Source organism: Apteryx mantelli, chromosome 2 (assembly GCF_036417845.1).
Source record: "Apteryx mantelli isolate bAptMan1 chromosome 2, bAptMan1.hap1, whole genome shotgun sequence".
In the NCBI taxonomy this organism is placed as follows: Eukaryota; Metazoa; Chordata; class Aves; order Apterygiformes; family Apterygidae; genus Apteryx; species Apteryx mantelli.
Window position 1 is genome coordinate 112,624,816 of NC_089979.1, and position 19,963 is coordinate 112,644,778.

The 19,963-nt window shown below is 42.9% G+C and overlaps 1 protein-coding gene across 3 annotated transcripts in view; it reads right to left on the reverse strand.

The window, feature by feature from the left end:
- The window catches only part of RALA (RAS like proto-oncogene A), a 32,833-nt gene extending 13,087 nt beyond the window's left edge, over nt 1–19,746 (reverse strand). Inside the window, exons 1-2 of one of the 3 annotated variants that reach the window (XM_067291235.1) lie at nt 19,649–19,722; nt 18,311–18,333 (exon numbers count right to left, since the gene is read on the reverse strand). The gene's annotated coding sequence lies outside the window, so the exon portion shown is untranslated. Of the gene's footprint in view, nt 1–2,349; nt 2,468–5,214; nt 5,284–18,310; nt 18,334–19,648 lie in introns of those variants that run through there. The other 2 variants (XM_013955721.2, XM_067291234.1) reach the window with 2 other exon arrangements.
- Between the last annotated feature and the right edge of the window lie 217 nt (nt 19,747–19,963).

Here is a 19,963-nt window from a genome sequence, read left to right on the forward strand (position 1 = left end):
CCATCTCCAAGCATGTGGAGGACAAGAAGGTGATCAGGAGTAGTCAGCATGGCTTCACCAAGGGGAAATCATGCCTAACCAATCTGATAGCCTTCTCTGATGGAATGACTGCCTGGGTAGATGAGGGGAGAGCAGTGGATGTTGTCTACCTAGACTTCAGCAAGGCTTCCAACACTGTCTCCCATAACATCCTCATAGACAAGCTCAGGAAGTGTGGTTTAGATGAGTGGACAGTGAGGTGGCTTGAGAACTGGCTGAATGGCAGAGTTCAGAGGGTTGTGGTCAGTGGTGCAGAGTCTAGTTGGAGGCCTGTAGCTAGCGGTGTCCCCCAGGGGTCAGTACTGGGTCCAGTCTTGTTCAACTTCTTCATCAATGACCTGGATGAAGGGACAGAGTGCACCCTCAGCAAGTTTGTCAACGATACAAAACCGGGAGGAGTGGCCGATACACCAGAGGGCTGTGCTGCCATTCAGAGAGACCTGGACAGGCTGGAGAGGTGGGCAGAGAGGAACCTCGTGAAGTTCAACAAAGGCAAGTGCAGGGTCCTGCACCTAGGGAGGAATAACCCCATGCACCAGGACAGGTTGGGGGTTGACCTGCTGGAAAGCAGCTCTGCCGAGAAGGACCTGGGAGTGCTGGTGGACACCAAGTTAACCATGAGGCAGCAATGTGCCCTTGTGGCCAAGAAGGCCAACGGTATCCTGGGGTGCATCAGGAAGAATGTTGCCAGCAGGTCGAGGGAAGTGATCCTCCCCCTCTACTCAGCCCTGGTGAGGCCACATCTGGAGTACTGTGTCCAGTTCTGGGCTCCCCAGTACAAGAGGGATGTGGCACTACTGGAGCAAGTCCAGCGAAGGGCTACAAAGATGATTAGGGGACTGGAGCATCTCTCTTATGAGGGAAGGCTGAGAGAGCTGGGCCTGTTTAGCCTAGAGAAGAGGAGGCTGAGAGGGGATCTTATTAACGTGTACAAGTATCTTAAGGGAGGGTGTCAAGAGGATGGGACCAGACTCTTTTCAGTGGTGCCCAGCGACAGGACGCGAGGCAACGGGCACAAACTGAAACACAGGCAGTTCCATCTGAACATGAGGAAAAACTTTTTCACTGTGAGGGTGGCAGAGCACTGGAACAGGTTGCCCAAAGAGGTTGTGGAGTCTCCTTCTCTGGAGATATTCAAAACCTGCCTGGACGCGATCCTGTGCAACGTGCTCTAGGTGACCCTGCTTGAGCAGGGGGGGTTGGACTAGATGATCTCCAGAGGTCCCTTCCAACCTCAACCATTCTGTGATTCTGTGATAAATACTCTGTCATTTTGTAGTGCGAAGAGGCTCAGTGAGGTGAGTTTGCTCTTAAGTGCTTCACAATCCAGGAAAGAGGTATAATGCTGGTAAAATTCAGGGCTGCTGCAAGGCAGACTATGTGAAAAGAGAGAGAGAAGTAAGTTACAGACTAAACAAGTACAGTCTGATACTGTGCAAACAACACTCCTCCCAGAGAAACTGCTTCGAAGCAAGTATCCCACCAGAGAGAAGAGACCTTGAAAAAGAAGGTTTAAACTGCTGCTACACTCTTCTGCCTGTTTAAGTCTGCTTTTAAAAGTGAAGTGGAACATAGATTCAAATTTTAACAGTAAGGCACCTGATATGACATTTCATACAGAGTAACTTTTTCTACCCTTAAAATTGATGTAGCTTGACTTACTTCCGTAAGTGTCCATAAAAAGCATTAATTTTGGTCATAGCCACAGTTTCTTTACTTGTCCTCTTATAATTATGACAAAATTGACAGGCAAGAACCCTGTTGTATGCAGCTCAAACAAAGAATACTTTCATATTATGTGTACCGTGATGTTTAAAAAAAAAAATCTTTACAGTGTAAAATTGTTTTGGGGTTGGAAGATAAACACAGGCTCATCCTACAATAGAGTTCTGTGTCACCCTACTGCAGAGAAACATTCACATACAGCCAGCAGGGTGTTGTCAATAGCTGTATTATCCATTTATGCAGGTCAGCTTTGTACCACACTCATCAGAAATCCCCACCCCAACAATAAAGCTGAGGACATACACAAAAGTTTATTTTTAAACAACTCTGTGTAGTCCAACAAGTCAGGAAGGATGTGAAAGCCTAACTGGCTCAACAATATACACCATACCTTCACTCAGAAGAGCAAGCGCATTGTCTAACCACCATGCTATGGATCTCTCCTCACTTCTGCTGCAGATAAACTCCAAAGAAACTGCCCTTTTCCAACATGTTAGAGCAAATAAGGACACAAACAAACAAATCTCGGTGGCTGCTGAGTCAAAGTAAGCAGCTCTCACCAAAGCTCCTACAGCTGCTCATTACCTGCTTGCAGATAACCACCCCCACAATTCTGTGCTCCATTTAATGGCAGGCTTCCAGTTGGAACCAGGATCATTTTTGTAGAGTCAGGTTAGGGAGTGATTAGATTAAATCAGAAGAACTGCAGGAAAAGCAATTATAATTCATGTTAGTATCAGCAACAGCACCTTGTTCAACAGTGTAGTAATCTGGTCCAGAAAGAGGAGTAGGTAGGAAAATAACTTTTAAGATCATTTTGGGTAGCACTAGGAATTTGCAGCTGGAGTTGTAAAATTGTTGCCTATCAAGTGACTGGCTTCTACCTGTAGCAATAGTAACTTTTCCAGAGTTTCACACATTACACAGCAGGCCCTGTGTGCAAGAAACACAATGTTATGTCCTCTCCCCAACGGATTCAAACACAACATTCAGTTCCGAGAACCAGAGGGGTGAGGTGGGCAGGGTGCCTGTAGCAAAGGAACTGGGGCAAGAAAGCTACGTAAGCATCACGTTAACTTCTTGCATAAACTCCTGGAACTTTGAATGGCTATCCAGATCCACAGGAGCACGTCAGCTGATCACGTACCGGCACATGAAAAGAGGTTTTCATCTCTAGGGACATCTTTGGGATATCTTTGCAAACATATGGCAGGGAAGAAGAAATTGAAGTAGGAATCTTTGATCTCCCTACCACGTTAGTCTTTATTTTGTCCTCCCATCTACTTCTTCAGCCTACTAAATTGAGACCTAAAAAAATATGTTTATGGGTGAGAAAACCTTATATGCTTTTTTTGCCCCTCACTCATCTTGCTCATCTAGTCAAATTCAGAAGAATTCTCTTAATAAAGCCTCTTAACATGTCCCATTTCTCAGACATTATTTGGAAATGACTTGTTCTTACACAATAACCTCTTCTAAAACAATTAATCGAAGCCTGCTTTTTTACAGATTTGTGCCAATTGTCCTTCACCTCCCTTTGCAATACGCTAATACACATTTACACTTGCATTAAAAGGGAGCAACAACATGACCAGCACAAAGTATCTGTATATTAACCCAAACAGGGCTGAGAAATGTTGAGCTCACATTGCTTCCTTTCCTTCGGAGGCAGCACTAATACAGATTTGTCCCTCTTTAGAGAGGGGATGATTTTCAGGAAACTTATGGGAACAATCAAATCCAAGACACCTAACCCTCTGTACCTCAAAATTTACCTGAAACCAGCCAACAGCAAAAATTAAGGGAGAACAGAGCAGGTGACCAGACAGACTCATTTTCTTAAGGAATCTGGCCAAAAGAGGCCAAGAAGCTACTCTGTCCATTTTGATCCTCTGGAGTCTCGTGAAGGAAACGTCAATGAGAGCAGCCCAGGGAAGGAGAAGCGTTACATTGTGAAACCACATCATTACAGGCACAAATTCAGCTGGCATCTTCTGCAGCGCTGTACATAAAGCTGAATGCAGGCTTTGTGAAAACGCAGGTGTCCTTAACGGGACAACTTTGACTTGTTGCAGAGGTTTGATCGAAGGGGACTAGTTAAACATGGCTTTATGTTTAAAGACAGATGGTACAGTTAGTATAATAGCTTCTAGTTAATAAGTAGAGATAGCAGCGCCTTTCTTCAATTACAAAACAGTTTCTTACATTGGCATTTTTACAGCCGTCATAAAACTATGATATCAAAATTGAATCCGGTTGTTTTGTTTCCTTCCCTTTAACAGAAGATTACATAAAGATTTGTACGACTGTCATATTAACCTCATTACCCACTCACTTCTATGAAGAACAACTTTCTTCCCTGAGGACTGTTTCATATAAAGAGCATCAATTAGAACTGGTAGATCACGCTTCACAGCACCTGCTTTTACTCTGTTCTTTAAATCAGTGAGAATAAATTTGATAAATCTGGAGGAATACAAGTGATTTAATTGAAATATATGAGCTAACTGCACAAAATTAGGAATGGCACATAGTACGGTTTGACCAAAATATTTCCAAAAAGGCAAAATGTTGTATCAATCACCGTATGATAATTAAAGAAAATTTAGTAATAGCTTCAAAAAAAAAAAAAAAAAAAAAAAGGAAGCTTAAACAATCATTTTTATTATGGAAACTAGCAACTGCACTATTCTGCACCTTATATTTAGCATAATCTCCCAACTCCAGAAACATTAGCTACAATTTTTTAATCTTATTCTGATGTGAAAAATTATAGTAATTACTTGACAGTAACTCTATTTTCTAAAGTGAGTTTCAACAGTCTCCAAAGTTTCTTAGCTCCTGCAAAGCAATTCACAATTCTGTTGTGTCTCTTGGCCGATGAACTTCAAGTTCAGCACTCTCAGGAAAAGTGCAGGAATAAGAGTAAAAAAGAAAAAAAGAAAAAAAGTGGGTCAATACATTTTACATCCCCAGAGAATATCGGGAAGATACCTCAGCAATGACTCATCTTCCTACAACAAAAATGTTCCTGGAAATGGAGGGAGGCAACTCCAGGCAAGCAGAGCCTAGCTAGTCATCCCTCCCAATAGCTGGTTCCAATTACAATATTCAAACCACATCAGCAGAAACACCCACGACCCTGAAATAGACAGGATACATGAGGACATAGGATGGGATACATGATGCTAGCTGTTTCAAGAACTGGAGAGTAAGGAAGCTTTTTAGGTTAGATCAGCATTATTTTAATAAGTGACATTCCATGTCTCAAATTTGACTTGTGTTTTTATTGGAATAAAAAAAGCATTAAATGTCATAATATCAGTATTGTATTAAGGTAAAACAAATATTTCAAAAATTAAATTAAATAATCACTACAAATTCTAAGTAGTAGCCTAAAGAAAGAGGAAATCAAACCGAAATTTTTAGGCAAATTATCTTAGAACTTACCAATCTCTTTAGACAACGAAACAGGCCTTCTGAACCTCAAACTCAGAAGAAGTTAGAAACACTTTCACAATACGGCCTTTCCTTTCTCCTGAAAATAAACCTTCGATGTAAACCTGTTTAACTGGAACCCGGATTCATAGCTTCCCATGACTCTAACAAACAGTTATCAAACCATAGTTAAGGTCTAACAGGAACTCTTTCCAAAGTGTCCTAAATGGCATGTGTATCTCCCATATGGCAAAATAAATTTACTAGGGTGACCACCCACTTACTAAAACAAAGCAAAGGGCAGAGTTCAATCTCTCAGCAGCAGCAAATCTCCTCATGCAGCAGAGTGTGGTATTTCCCAGCTTCTTGAGATAGGTAAGGTTGCAGTTCAAAGTACCTAGGCACTGAAACAGGAAGAGTTAACCAGCGAACTCTTCAAGTAACTAAGGTCACATCCTTCCTACAAGTTGTATCATGCTGCTATTAGGAACAGCGGTCACCACATTCCAGCAGCTCTATCACTCTTAAAACCCCATCACAAGAATTAAGATCCCTCCAGCAAGTCACTAAACCCTTAACAAACAGTAGACAAGTTTGCAGACTTCCTGCAGTTTTCCCAAGGTTCAACACAGCCTTACTGTCAGTTTCTTGGTTTAGCCAGGAATTAAACAGCAGCTTCTTGAGTGAAAATAGGTATGTATTCCATATGTTTTAAGTTACCATTTCAGCATTTTGTTACTAAAAAGCCTCTTTTGCATACTGCAGGAGCAAGAGGACTTCTGGGAAGACACTTCAAAGAAATTCCTCTAAACCCATACGGAATGGCACAAAAAACTTGACAAACTGAACAGCAGATACATTCTTGAACAAAATCAAGGTCTTAAGATTTTAAATCTTGCAGTGTACTGGAAAGAAAATGAACAAGCTACATCATTGTCCACAGAAAGAGCTGACAAAATGCATGACACTCAAGCCTGTGTGTTCACAAGGCTGATATAAACCGAGCCTTTCACTGTCTGACTGATACTCCCATACCTTTCTTTCTGGCAGCACAGGCATTTGCAACAACTAGGTGGAAAACCAGTTCAGAAACTGCTCTGGCCAAAAATCAACCTGTATTGGTTTCTGGACAGATCAGCTACCTAAACAAGCTTGCTGGCATAAAAGATGACCAGAAAAACACATGGCTGAGCATGGGGAAAGCAGGACTGCAGCAGCTCCAGCATATAAATGCTGTGGAAACACAATGCAAACATGAGACTATTTTCCTTTTGTTCAACTATAATTTAGCACTGCTGAACACTCCCCACTTTTGATAAGTTATGTGATGGCTATTATGGAATATCTGGAAGACATCTAGATACCTGCAATGGTTTATCTGCACTGATCCAGAGATATAAGCAGGAAAGGAAGCAGACTAAAGCACAGTACCTAAGTTAACACCAAGACCAAGTTTATTTTCATAGTTCAAATGACTGAAGTTATGCCATGAAGTAGTTTTTGTAATATACACATTTACAGAAGAGTCTAGAATACTGTTTCTGCTTCCTCAAGCTCATTACATGACCGGCACCCTATGTCACTTGTATGTTAACCACCAGGAAACTTAGCTTTTTGACACCGATAATGTTAAAATGGCACTTTAATGCCAAGTGTATATGTCATGCCTTCTCCGAGAATACAGACATACACATCTAGACTGTTAAAAGAATGTATTCATTTTGTACTGATATAACATTATGAGAAGAGAATTAAGAGTAACAGCAGCCATGGTAGAAGAAAGACCAACCATCCCCCTAGTCTGTCAAAGTTACCACTCTAGAGACTTACAGGTTCATCTAGGAAAGATTCAGAGACGAGAAAGCCAAACAGGTACTGTGGTACTACCGGGGATTTTCTAATATAAGCAGAACTAAGGAAGAAGAACAGGCTAAAAGAGAAGAGGGAGACCTCTGTAAAGAGGCTCCCATACTAAATATCCTTTATCAAATCCCTTGAGAAAAGTCGTTACATTCACGGGAGATGTTATGTAAAGCCGCTACTAACAGTGAATTATATTTAGCATTTGATACAGGACAAAGACTTTTTTTTTTTAAAACATAAAATGCAAGTCACAATGCATAGCCTATGAGGATGAATTTTAGTTAAACAAAATCAACAACTCAGAGCCATAGGTTAGTGCTATTCCACTAGAGTAAGAACTGAGGGAAGCGCTTAAGGACACAGTTAAAGTTGTGTCACCTAAGACATACTAGCCACAGCCATTTTCACCTTGCATTTCAAGTGCATGAAAGCACATTAGGAAGCTAAGATTTCTAATCGTGACAAGTCACGCATCACTCACACTTGCCTAGAGCTGCTGCTTCCAGCTATTCTGGAAGGCAACAAAAATGGAGTTCCCTGGAAGGCACTGTTCCAGGACTTGCAGCATGAGCCTTAACATTTCACCTTTAAAAGCAGTTCAAGAGCTCTGCTCTCAAAAATTTGCTCAGAGCATAGTCAGTGTCTTGAAAACAGCTTTTTTTGCCAACCGTATTTCAAAAGAAACCTCAGCCACATCAGCGTGTCCTTTTTGCCCCAGTACACCTAGAGTTACTTCAACATTCACTAAACAAACTTAAGGAAGATTTAAATGCAAGTGTGTCAGCATGGCTTAACAGAGTAATCTTTAAAGTCTGAAGGCGGCTTCCAAAAGACATATTGGAAAAATCTAAGTTTGCCAGAAACAAGTCCATAATCAGGTTTTCCTTGAACATAAATACCTCATTTATTGTCAACAACCCTGTACTCTTAAGTTAAAAGTTCGGTATGTCAGATGTGCATTTTCTATGAAAAAAAACAAGCATTCATATATTCATTTTAAGGCCAGAAAGGAGAATTAAGATCCACACTCTCTAACTGTGCAACTCCAGCTGAATAGTTTTGCTGCTCTACAGACAGGACAGTAACCTACTACAGAGAGAACCAGAAACAAATAGTATCTGCAAAACCTAAACAAGCTCCCACTAGGGCCTTCACAGGCTGCACCAAGCAGTGTTAAGTAGTCTACAGTAGGGAAGCCATCGGTATATTCTAGTGGTTAGAAGCAGTCTGGTTTTGCTGTATACATCTCACTTCACTGTGAGACTAATTCTGATGTTGATAGCTTAAAGAACTTATCCTGCTCAAAACACCTTATTTTGCCTCATTAGCCAGTCATATAGTATTACAGTGAAAAATCACATGGACACCCTGGAATTCTTTCAAAGCATTAGTACAGACAGAATGTACACAGAAGCCTTGTTTGAATAACTCTCCTATGAAATTCTTGACATAGAAAAAGTTTAAGCTTTCAAATAAAGGGTTTTTCAGCCAGGCACTGCTGCCTTCTGTGGGGTCAGAGACTTCTTGGATGAAGTTTCAACAGCAGCAGAGTGGCAATACCAAATACACTGTCCTTCACGTTTTATCAATTGGCTTCTGGCAGTGAAGGATGCAGGGAACAAGCGCTCCAGCAGGTGCAAACACATTTATATCAAAGGCTGCAGCACAAATGGTGCTAGCGCACAGGCCCAGACATAGGCACCAGACGCTGAGAAGCAGGTACCACCAAATTCTCTGTCTCCTCCTCACAAACACAGGCAAACGCTCTCTCTCCCCACAACAGGCAGAATGCATCAATACACCAGCTGAATGGAACCTAATAAAAGAGGAGCATGTTGGATTTTGCATTTCAAAAAAATTCCTTTTTTTCTCCTGGGGAATCATCAAGCTACAGCAAATAAACTTCATTAGTAAGATCTGACTTGGCGAAGTAAGTTATTTCAACCATTTTATGCCTTAGCCATCTGTTTTACCATCCAATTACAAATTGTAAGTGCTCTTTTGTAGTATCGTTGTAAAAGTGTTACTTTTGCAGCCATATTTTGTTCTGGTGAATTCCCTCTTCCAGTTTACACATTGCACAGTACAAATCACTCTTCCTAAAATCCTATTTTCTGTTTTATTCATGGGAAGAAGATTTCATTATGGGTGACTCACTGAATGAGCCTGGTTTGCAAATACACCAGGACTTGCAATTAACCTTCTGAGTAGGTGATTCAAGGACACAAATGGTTATAGAGCTGATGTTAATGATGGTAATACAACATTTGTGAAATTGGAACAGTGCTCAGTCTGATCTCTCCCGATTTTTAGAGGTTGTTCATTTTAAGATTACTGAATCTATCAACTGAAAATTCAGAACAGTCAATCTAGTAGACATGAAAGACTCAGTCAGACAATTAATTGCCTTTTAGTTCAATGTATGGTAAACAATAGAGTTTAATGGCTACTTACATACTATGGGCATGAAACATACAGTGGCTAGAAGTTGACACCATTTGATCCAGGATCTTTGTACCAAATTTATAATATTCCAGTCAATTTATCAACTTCCATATTCAGTGTCAGGGCAAAGTGTTTTTGATCTTGCCCCACTTAAAAGAATAAGGATTAGATTTTTCTTCCAGGGCCACAGAAGACATTTCCAAGTTGAATATTCTCAGAACACACAGAAATAATTTAAAAAGTTTGCTTTTTGTTCTTATTCGAATTCTTATTGATAATTCAGAAAATTGAAGAATCGTTAAATGACTTCAATAATAAAACTGTGCAAGTTCTAAGTGTTTCACAGAACAAGCTATCTAAAAACGTTCTTCACAATTACAGCAATGTACGCAATCATGCATCAATTTCTGAACCCAGAAGCAAGCAGAATTTTCATCTTAGACCATCTGGGCAATCAACAGAAACAGCTACCAAAAACTCCAGATAAGTAACAGAAGAATTAGTTTGTTAATCACACTCCAAATGAAAGGAATTGTAGATAAGGCACCAGTAAGGACGGTACACTACTGCACATCACTAGATGGGCCTGAAGCCTTACCAATTTAGATGCTTTTATGCATACACATATAATGCAACATGAGAGCCACAAAGGTATTTCAACAGTGGTCACAGACCACATCCAGTTTCTTTTAAAGGTCAGCCCTTTCAGGGAAGAACTGTTATAGAAGTCTGTCTTTGGTGAAAACTGGTATCTTTATCAACATTTTAAACTTATTTAATCCTACACAGGTTGCAACACTAAACACTAGTAAGTGTGAGCTGTATTCCTTTCTGAACACAAGAAATTTTTAATTCCAGTAAGAAGTATGTGTGACCTCACCCCTTTTTGATGTTGTATGGTGTAATATGGGATTTCCTCCAGTCTACAAAACCTTCACTACTGCTGGACTTACAAAAATACTTTATCTCCAGCCTATCACTTCCATGTTTTCAATTCAGCAGCAGTATTTCTAATATCGCCAGTTCTGCACAGAGCCAGAATGTAATTCTACAGCTTCCCCTCCCCTCCAGAGGGATTTTTTTCTTTAGTTTTATTTTTTTTTCTTTCCTTAATAAATATATATATATATAAAAATAAATATATAGGCTGAGTGCCTGCATAAAATCTGGAAAAGTTAGTTTTGTTAAAACACATTTATATTACAGAATCACAGAATGGTTGAGGTTGGAAGGGACCTCTGGAGATCATCTAGTCCAACCCCCCCTGCTCAAGCAGGGTCACCTAGAGCACGTTGCACAGGATCGCGTCCAGGCAGGTTTTGAATATCTCCAGAGAAGGAGACTCCACAACCTCTTTGGGCAACCTGTTCCAGTGCTCTGCCACCCTCACAGTGAAAAAGTTTTTCCTCATGTTCAGATGGAACTGCCTGTGTTTCAGTTTGTGCCCGTTGCCTCGCGTCCTGTCGCTGGGCACCACTGAAAAGAGTCTGGTCCCATCCTCTTGACACCCTCCCTTAAGATACTTGTACACGTTAATAAGATCCCCTCTCAGCCTCCTCTTCTCTAGGCTAAACAGGCCCAGCTCTCTCAGCCTTCCCTCATAAGAGAGATGCTCCAGTCCCCTAATCATCTTTGTAGCCCTTCGCTGGACTTGCTCCAGTAGTGCCACATCCCTCTTGTACTGGGGAGCCCAGAACTGGACACAGTACTCCAGATGTGGCCTCACCAGGGCTGAGTAGAGGGGGAGGATCACTTCCCTCGACCTGCTGGCAACATTCTTCCTGATGCACCCCAGGATACCGTTGGCCTTCTTGGCCACAAGGGCACATTGCTGCCTCATGGTTAACTTGGTGTCCACCAGCACTCCCAGGTCCTTCTCGGCAGAGCTGCTTTCCAGCAGGTCAACCCCCAACCTGTCCTGGTGCATGGGGTTATTCCTCCCTAGGTGCAGGACCCTGCACTTGCCTTTGTTGAACTTCACGAGGTTCCTCTCTGCCCACCTCTCCAGCCTGTCCAGGTCTCTCTGAATGGCAGCACAGCCCTCTGGTGTATCGGCCACTCCTCCCGGTTTTGTATCGTTGACAAACTTGCTGAGGGTGCACTCTGTCCCTTCATCCAGGTCATTGATGAAGAAGTTGAACAAGACTGGACCCAGTACTGACCCCTGGGGGACACCGCTAGCTACAGGCCTCCAACTAGACTCTGCACCACTGACCACAACCCTCTGAACTCTGCCATTCAGCCAGTTCTCAAGCCACCTCACTGTCCACTCATCTAAACCACACTTCCTGAGCTTGTCTATGAGGATGTTATGGGAGACAGTGTTGGAAGCCTTGCTGAAGTCTAGGTAGACAACATCCACTGCTCTCCCCTCATCTACCCAGGCAGTCATTCCATCAGAGAAGGCTATCAGATTGGTTAGGCATGATTTCCCCTTGGTGAAGCCATGCTGACTACTCCTGATCACCTTCTTGTCCTCCACATGCTTGGAGATGGCCTCCAGGATGAGCTGCTCCATCACCTTTCCAGGGATGCAGGTGAGGCTGACTGGCCTGTAGTTCCCTGGGTCCTCCTTCTTGCCCTTTTTGAAGACTGAGGTGACATTGGCTTTCTTCCAGTCTTCAGGCACCTCTCCTGTTCTCCATGACCTTTCAAAGATGATGGAGAGTGGCTTAGCAGTAACTTCCGCCAGCTCCCTCAGCACTCGTGGGTGCATCCCATCAGGGCCCATGGATTTGTGGGTGTCAAGTTTGCTTAAATGATCTCTAACCCACTCCTCCTCCACCAAGGGGAAGTCTTCCTTTCTCCAGACTTTCTCTCTTGCCTCCAGGGTCTGGGGTTCCTGAGGGCTGGCCTGAGCAGTAAAAACTGAAGCAAAGAAGGCATTCAGTAACTCTGCCTTCTCTGCATCCTTCGTCACCAGGGCACCCACCCCATTCAGCAAAGGGCCCACATTTTCCCTAGTCTTCCTCTTGCTGCTGATGTATTTGAAGAAGCCCTTCTTGCTGTCCTTGACATCTCTAGTCAGATTTAATTCCAAACAGGCCTTAGCCTTCCTCGTTGCATCCCTGCATACTCTGACAACGTTCCTATATTCCTCCCAAGTGGCCTCTCCCCCTTTCCACTTTCTGTATACTTCCTTCTTCTGGTTGAGTTTTGCCAGGAGCTCCTTGCTCATCCATGCAGGTCTCCTGCCTCCTTTGCTTGACTTCCTACTCACAGGGATGCACTGCTCTTGAGCCTGGAGGAAGTGATGCTTGAATATTAACCAGCTCTCTTGAACACCCCTTCCTTCTAGGGCCCTCACCCATGGGATTCCTCCGAGTAGGTCCCTGAAGAGGCCAAAGTTTGCTCTCCTGAAGTCCAGGGCTGCAATCCTACTCAGTGCCCTGCCTCCTCCTCACAGGATCCTGAACTCCACCATCTCATGGTCACTGCAGCCAAGGCTGCCCCCGACCTTCACATCTTCCACCAGTCCTTCTTTGTTTGTTAGTACGAGGTCCAGCAGCACACCTCTCCTTGTTGGCTCCTCCACCACCTGTGTCAAGAAGTTGTCACCAATGCTCTGCAGGAACCTCCAGGACTGTTTGTGCCTAGCTGTGTTGTCTTTCCAGCAGATATCGGGGTGGTTGAAGTCCCCCATGAGAACCAGGGCCTGGGATCGTGAGGCTACTTCCAGCTGTCTGTAGAAGGCCTCATCGACTTCCTCTTCCTGATCAGGTGGCCTGTAGTAAACACCCACAACACAACAATATTGAACACAATATTGTTCACTGATAATGGTCAGCAGGAAAGACCTCAGTCTGTTGAGAAACAGAAATCATGAAAATCTCTGTCAAACTGCTGACAAATCCAAAAATAACTATGCCAGCCTGACTGGTTTAGTTATGACCATTTCAATGTTGTGTTGTATTGTATTTCACTCTTTATATTTAACACAAAAAATCCTATATTTGGCTGCAAATTTCTTTCTACTTCAGTTTCTCCTCCAAGAATTAGTTTTTTTCCTCAAATCAAAAAAAAAAAAAAAGTCTTATCTAAGGTTGTGGTAAAACCCATTAGAAATATTACAATACAAAACTTTGCTCCTCAAGCAATGGGTAGTTTTCTTCAATTTTTCCAAACTATAGGTAAGATCATTAATACTAAGTTGTTTTTGCAATGCTCTTTGAAATACCTCAGTCTGAAGAAACTCAATTACATTGTGTGTGTTATTCACATGATCTCAGTTCTTTGTTAGATTTGTTGGATTATTTAATTCCTCTACCCCTTTGGAAAGCAAGAGCCATTAAGCTCAAGCTTTGCAAGAGACAGAATACCACAGATATAGGCTAACCTTTATTTAATCTTAAGGAAAATAGATGCTCTTCTGCTAGAAAAGTTCAACATGTGCCAAATCAACAGTTTTCCAAAGAGATTACTTTTGCCAATAGGTTCCAAAAGAAAATCTTTAAAGAAACAGCAGAGTAAAGAGATTTCTCAAAAAACAAAACCAAAGAAAAACAATCTCCTCCCCCCCCCCCAAAAAAAAAGGACCTGCTAAGATTTTTGAATAATTCCACAAAACATTTCATAGCCTACTCTATGGCAGCTGGGAGCAGAGAAGTCGAGAAACACAAGCATTTTGGTGAGCAGCTGCTCTACAAAACCATGTTTTTAATTGTAAATTCATCAGTAAAACTAATGTAACTACATGCCTGCTCAGACTTACTGGCTGTGAGGGAGTCAGTTGCATGGAAATACACATAGAGGCTTTCGTAAGATACTTTGTGGATCAGCTTCTGGCCTCCTGAAGAACATCTACAGATTATAACCCCCTTTGTCTGAACACAAGAAATACCAGCTAGCAATAGCTGCAATGGAATTCCTTAACAACGCATAGAGACATTCAAGGTACAACATATACTGGTTAAAAGTTAATTTTTCCCTCACAGCAGTAGCAGAAGGGTAAAAAGCAGAGATCATGTCTTAGGATCCAAGTTATTATCAAAACAACATTTAAGCAAAAGCACTGAAACATTACCTAGATGAAGATTTAGAACTTAATCAACTCCTCTAAGGGCAAAAGGCAGCAACAGCTTCTGCTCAACTCTTGCTATGTAATCACAGCAGACACACAAATTCTTTCCAGAAGGAAGGCTGCACTTAGAAGTCATTTGGTATCTCGCCCTTTTTAATAGTTCTGAAATGAGTACATCTGTATTCTTGTAAAAAAATGAATTACTCAGAAAATGGTTCCCCATGTGTCCATGTCCCTATGTTGCACTATAGTTGAAACAAAATTAGTACTAAGGCAAGTCAAAGCAATAATTTATACTAGCAGTTTCCTTAAACCCAGCTATTACTGTTCTTATTGCAGTCTCTATTTAAGAGAGGAAAACAATCAAGTAATAGCATTTTATGCAACTCAGCAAGTTACAGTGTGTATTTTCCTATTCTTATGCTGTGCGCTGTTGCACTGAGTAATTCCACGATGAAAGTCACAAGTAGCCATCTTTTCTTCCTTATAGCACTAGCTGTTAATAACCTTTTAGGGGGTGAACCTGCTTACCAGACAGCAGGTTATGACATTTAGCCGAATGGATCTGCTCTTTAAATTCTGAATGACAATTCCGGACTGTATAAAGGAGGAGTCTGGACTCTAATGTTCTCTTTCGGGGTTAAGTTTTGCTGTTTTATTACATACCTTACTTCTAGTTCATATTAATGAGCTGGAATCTCAAAGGCATCATGCCTGAGCAGTTCAACAACAGGCAAAACCCCCCAAAACTTGAAGCATCACGGAAAGATGATTTAACAAATCAGGTAGTTGTACAGACCAGTCCTGTATCACTGAATTCACAATGTGAACAGTGCCACCATAAAACAAATATCGAACTATAGTCTTAAAGATCATTGATAATTTTGAGTGTGTAAATGTATAACCATGAACAACAGTCAGAGGACTTACGCTGTATTAACGTCTACTGTGCTATCAATCATGACCCTGCTTGGCCACTCACTGAAGAATTATAATAAACTCTTAACTGGGATCTTGTTAAATAAAAATTTTGACCTTACAGAAACCAGGCGTTAAAGTACGCAATTTAAAATTTTATTTCTTTAAATAAAAATTCTGAAGATTTGATTGAAATTTCATTTGCACATTGTACTACCAAGGTGGAATTAGTTTACATGGTTAAGTGTGTAAAAACTTTGTATTTTAGTAGTGTCATACCAAAATAGTCTTCCATACAATAATTGCTTTCATGCAGTATCCGATTTTGCTCTTTGTTCTCCGTGGGTAAGGATGAGCTTCTACCAGCCTTGCTTTGAGTAGGACTTTCGGGTCAGTCTACTTAAACAGCTTCCATGTTATGACCTCACCTGTCAAGGGTGTGATTTGTGACTGACACAGCATGCCTGCAGAAGTCTGTCACATTAACGCTGTTATCCTGTCCGTATAATTTATTTCATTCGGAGGTCTGAAATAAATTCCACTGGGGAAAATTTTGCTGAAATGAACTACTTCCATACTAAAAGCCCTTTCAGGAAACAGTACAGCTTTCCAACAGAACTATACTGTAACAGCCTTGAAATGAAAGATTAGCCTTACCCTACACTATCTGATGGGCTTCAGTGGGACTACTAGCAAAATAAAGGACTCTACAACACATAGTTGCCTTTCAGTGTTCTTAATAAAAGTTTCATGTTTGGAAGATTTCCATGTTTACTGTACTTTGTTTAATGTCGACTGAAACATTTCTGCCCATCTGTATGTGGGTGCTATACGTAAGTATCCTCAGACTGCTGGAGACAAGGACCAGAGTTAAAGATCAAGTCTAACAGTGACACAGAAGGGGATAAGTTAGAATTTCAGAGAACAAAATGAAATGGGTACCAAGCTGATCCCTAGTATGCACAGGTACCAGTTCTTCTGCAAAAATCACATTTTCTGTAATTCACAGAAATACTTGCTTGGTCATATATTGTATTTACATGTCATTTTTAAATGCAACCTTGTGGGCCACTGCACCAGACACCCCCACAGTGCTGCATCAAATCACCTAGTAAGCTTACTGTTTGAGAGAAAAAAATACATTAAATGAACTGCATGAGTAGGAACTCAATGCACGTGGTAATTGCTTGAACTAAGGAGCCAATATCACAAAATAAGCATCATCAATTCCTCTGAAGTGATGATTGCAGAGTTACTATGCAACCAGCCTTCTTTATATCACTTGTTTGTGCTACCCTCTTTGCATTCTTGGCTTCTTTCCACATAACCATTATAAACAGATTAAGACATTGCTTATTTTGAGTTCTCTTCAGTATCAGTCTTTTTCGTTATACCTTCTGTATGCTGTCTAACATCTCCCAGCATGCCACCAGCTTGGATACTTCACTGTTACCAATCTATTGCCCTGAAGATGTTAGCAATTTTGATAGACACAAAACTAACTCTAAACAAAACATTAGTAATAAAGATTAAGCCACCCCCTACGCAAAGACAATCAATTCTCTCTCATCTGGATGTTCTAAGACAACATTAGTTAGCTTGTACTATATTTCCTTCCAACTTCCTACTCAGTAATTCCAGAAAGCATATGACATTCTGCAGACCCTTCAGTGGATTTGTGCTAGATATACCAGCTGTTCTATTTTCTTGGCTCTTCACAGGAATTCTTGGTAAGGTAGGAAAGGGACCTACAACAGTCACCCCATAACTGTGCGTGTGATGCGGGCAGGCTATAAGACATTCACAAGAATTAATACATTCACCAGAATGCTGTCACTAGCGTACCAAACTACCTTGAGATGCAAAGTAATTTCAATAGCTTGGAGCCATTGGAAGTCTACTGGAAGTTGGCTGTAAAAGCTCTCAAGAGGGGTGGGGAGTTCCCCATCTAGAATGCTCCAGACGTGTTATCAGTGACTTATTCCTCTATCCTATTGTGCTTGCTAGGTTGGCGAAACAAACTAATTAATCAAAATTACAAGATTTTTCTCATATAATTATTTCTTCCTCAACAGTGAAGCTGCAGCAGAAATAATGCTGTTGGCAATTAGCTGAAATGCAGTTGCCTAAACAACTTTTTATGTAATGAGATGCTGTACCTATATTATTCTTTGATATAGGACACTGCCATACATCAGTATGACTTAACTGAGGTTAAAAACAAAACTGTTCTTGTGGAAGCAAAACTGAATACAAAGCAGAGACTTTTTTTTCCCCTTAAATGCAGGCTACTACTTCTATGGATTAATTATATAAAGAGTTTATGTCCACAGATGACAGATTACAATACACGTACAGCTAGCAGACATTGAGCTTTCTCTTTGATGGTTAAAACTCCTCTCCTTAAAGTTTTTGAACTAAAAAGACAGTATTTGAACATTGCCGAAGTACATGCAATTCTTAAAATACTGACTTATTCACCCGAAAATGATAATCTTTCCCCTTCCTCAAATTCAGAAGAAGATGACAAAGGGAAGACTGAGATCAGGGAATTTGTAATAGTAAAGGAATATGTTCACTATTTTAGTATTACAGCTTATATAACCCCACAGCTGACATCTCATGCACAGGGATGGATTGCTTTGAGCAACAGTACTTCACTTTCATTCATCCAGAGAAGAAAACAGGTGAGGGTAAGTAACTTCTACAATTTGGAGGTTACTGCAGAAAATATGTTTGACAAACTGTCTCACAAGCATAGACTAAAGGGTTTAATATGCATTAAGGATTTACATATCACGTAATTTGTCTTCATTCTTTTAAGAATGCTCACAATTCTCCAGGATTTAAATGTTGAGGCACCTGCTATCAGATGAACAAGTAGGCTGAAAAGAAGAAACAGGATTTTTAATTAAGAATCCAGTTATGATCACTATTAATTATACTGATAACTGAGAGAATGCAAGCATCTTCTCCCAGTCTATGCAGCTCCTTTCCCCTCTCTTTTCAGCTTAACTTTCATTGAACAAAACATAGAATCACTGCTAGATTTCTTTGCAGACCTCTCCATGATCTAAGTATTAAGATGCCAGCAGAGGTGCATATCCCTCCTGCTTGGGAAAGTGTAATGGTTTGTATTGCAGAAGGCAAAGTCTCTTTTCAATGAGAGTAACTGTAAAACTTGAAACAAAATGTTAGTCATTTTCAGTCTGAAAATAAACATTTCGACAGTCTTTCTACCAGGACAGTTCAGTGACACTACACTTAATTTTTCTCCTTTTTGTTTTATTTTTAAATGAACAAGGCACTTGCACTAATTTCAACAAAAATAATAAGCGGTCACCAGGGACTCAAGCAGACACATAAGATCATACAGAAAAATCTCTCTCCCCAAGCAACTTTTGGGATGTGCACGGCCCATTTAACTCTTTATTTTTGAAGGGACTCAAGTGGGGGGGGGGGGCTGAAGCTATCAGCTTCCATTAAAAAAGCCGAAAGTAAACACGCAACGATTCGGCTAACGAAACGCCTTCAGAGGTGCCCCTGCTTAGGGCACTTCAGGGCCACGCTTCGCAGCTCTCCCCTTGCGGCAGGCAAACGCGAGCAGTAGCTAGTCACGCCACATCTTCAGCGGGCGCCGCTACAGCGCACGGAAGCCAGCAGCAAGTGGACGCTGCAGAAAGGCTGCTCTTGCTCAGCCTCAGGCACATACACACGCACAAACACACACACAGCCCGGCTGCCGACACGCTCCCAAGGCGGGAGCGGCCCCGCAGGGCGCCGCGGCCCGGGGGCAGCAGCAGCAGCGCGGCTCTTCCCCGCCCCCCCCCGCCCCGGCGCGGCCCTTTGTCGGGGCCGAGGGGGCTCCGCCGCTCTGCTCCTCAGGTAGCGCCGCTGCTCGCCGCCGCCCGCCACGCCCGGGCGCACGGCGGGGCCGCGCCGCTCCCGCGGCAACAGGAGGCGGCCCCGGCCCCGGCGCCCTGGGCGGCCGTAACCTTCAGGGAGCGGGAGGCGCCAGGCCGCGCCCGCCTCTCCCCACACGCCGCGGGGGCCCGGCGCAGACCGCCCCCTCCCCCACCCTAAACCGCTCCCTCCGCGCCCCTGCGGGAAGCGGGGGCGTGCGGGGCGCTCCCGGCCCCAGCGCCCTCCCCAGCCAGGCGGCGGGCGACCCCCCCGCTCCCCGCGCCGCCCCGGACTCACCTGCGGCGGCAGCGGCGGCAGCGGGGCAAGCTCCGCTGCCCGCCGGAGGAGCGAGTGGGGAGGGCAGGGCGGGGCGAGCCCTGGCGCCACCCCCGCGCACAGAGCCGGCGGCGCGCGCGGCCCGCGCCGGAGGGAGGTAACGATGGGCGGGGGGGGGGAGGGGGAGCGGGCGAAGCCGGTGGCAGCCGCAGAGGCAGGAAACGTCCGCCCGGCTCTGCCCCCGCCCCCTCCCTCCCGCCCCGCCCCGCCGAGGGAGCGCGCGCGAGCGAAGGGCGGCTGGAACGCGCGCGCGGGGAAGGCGGTTAGAAGCGGTGA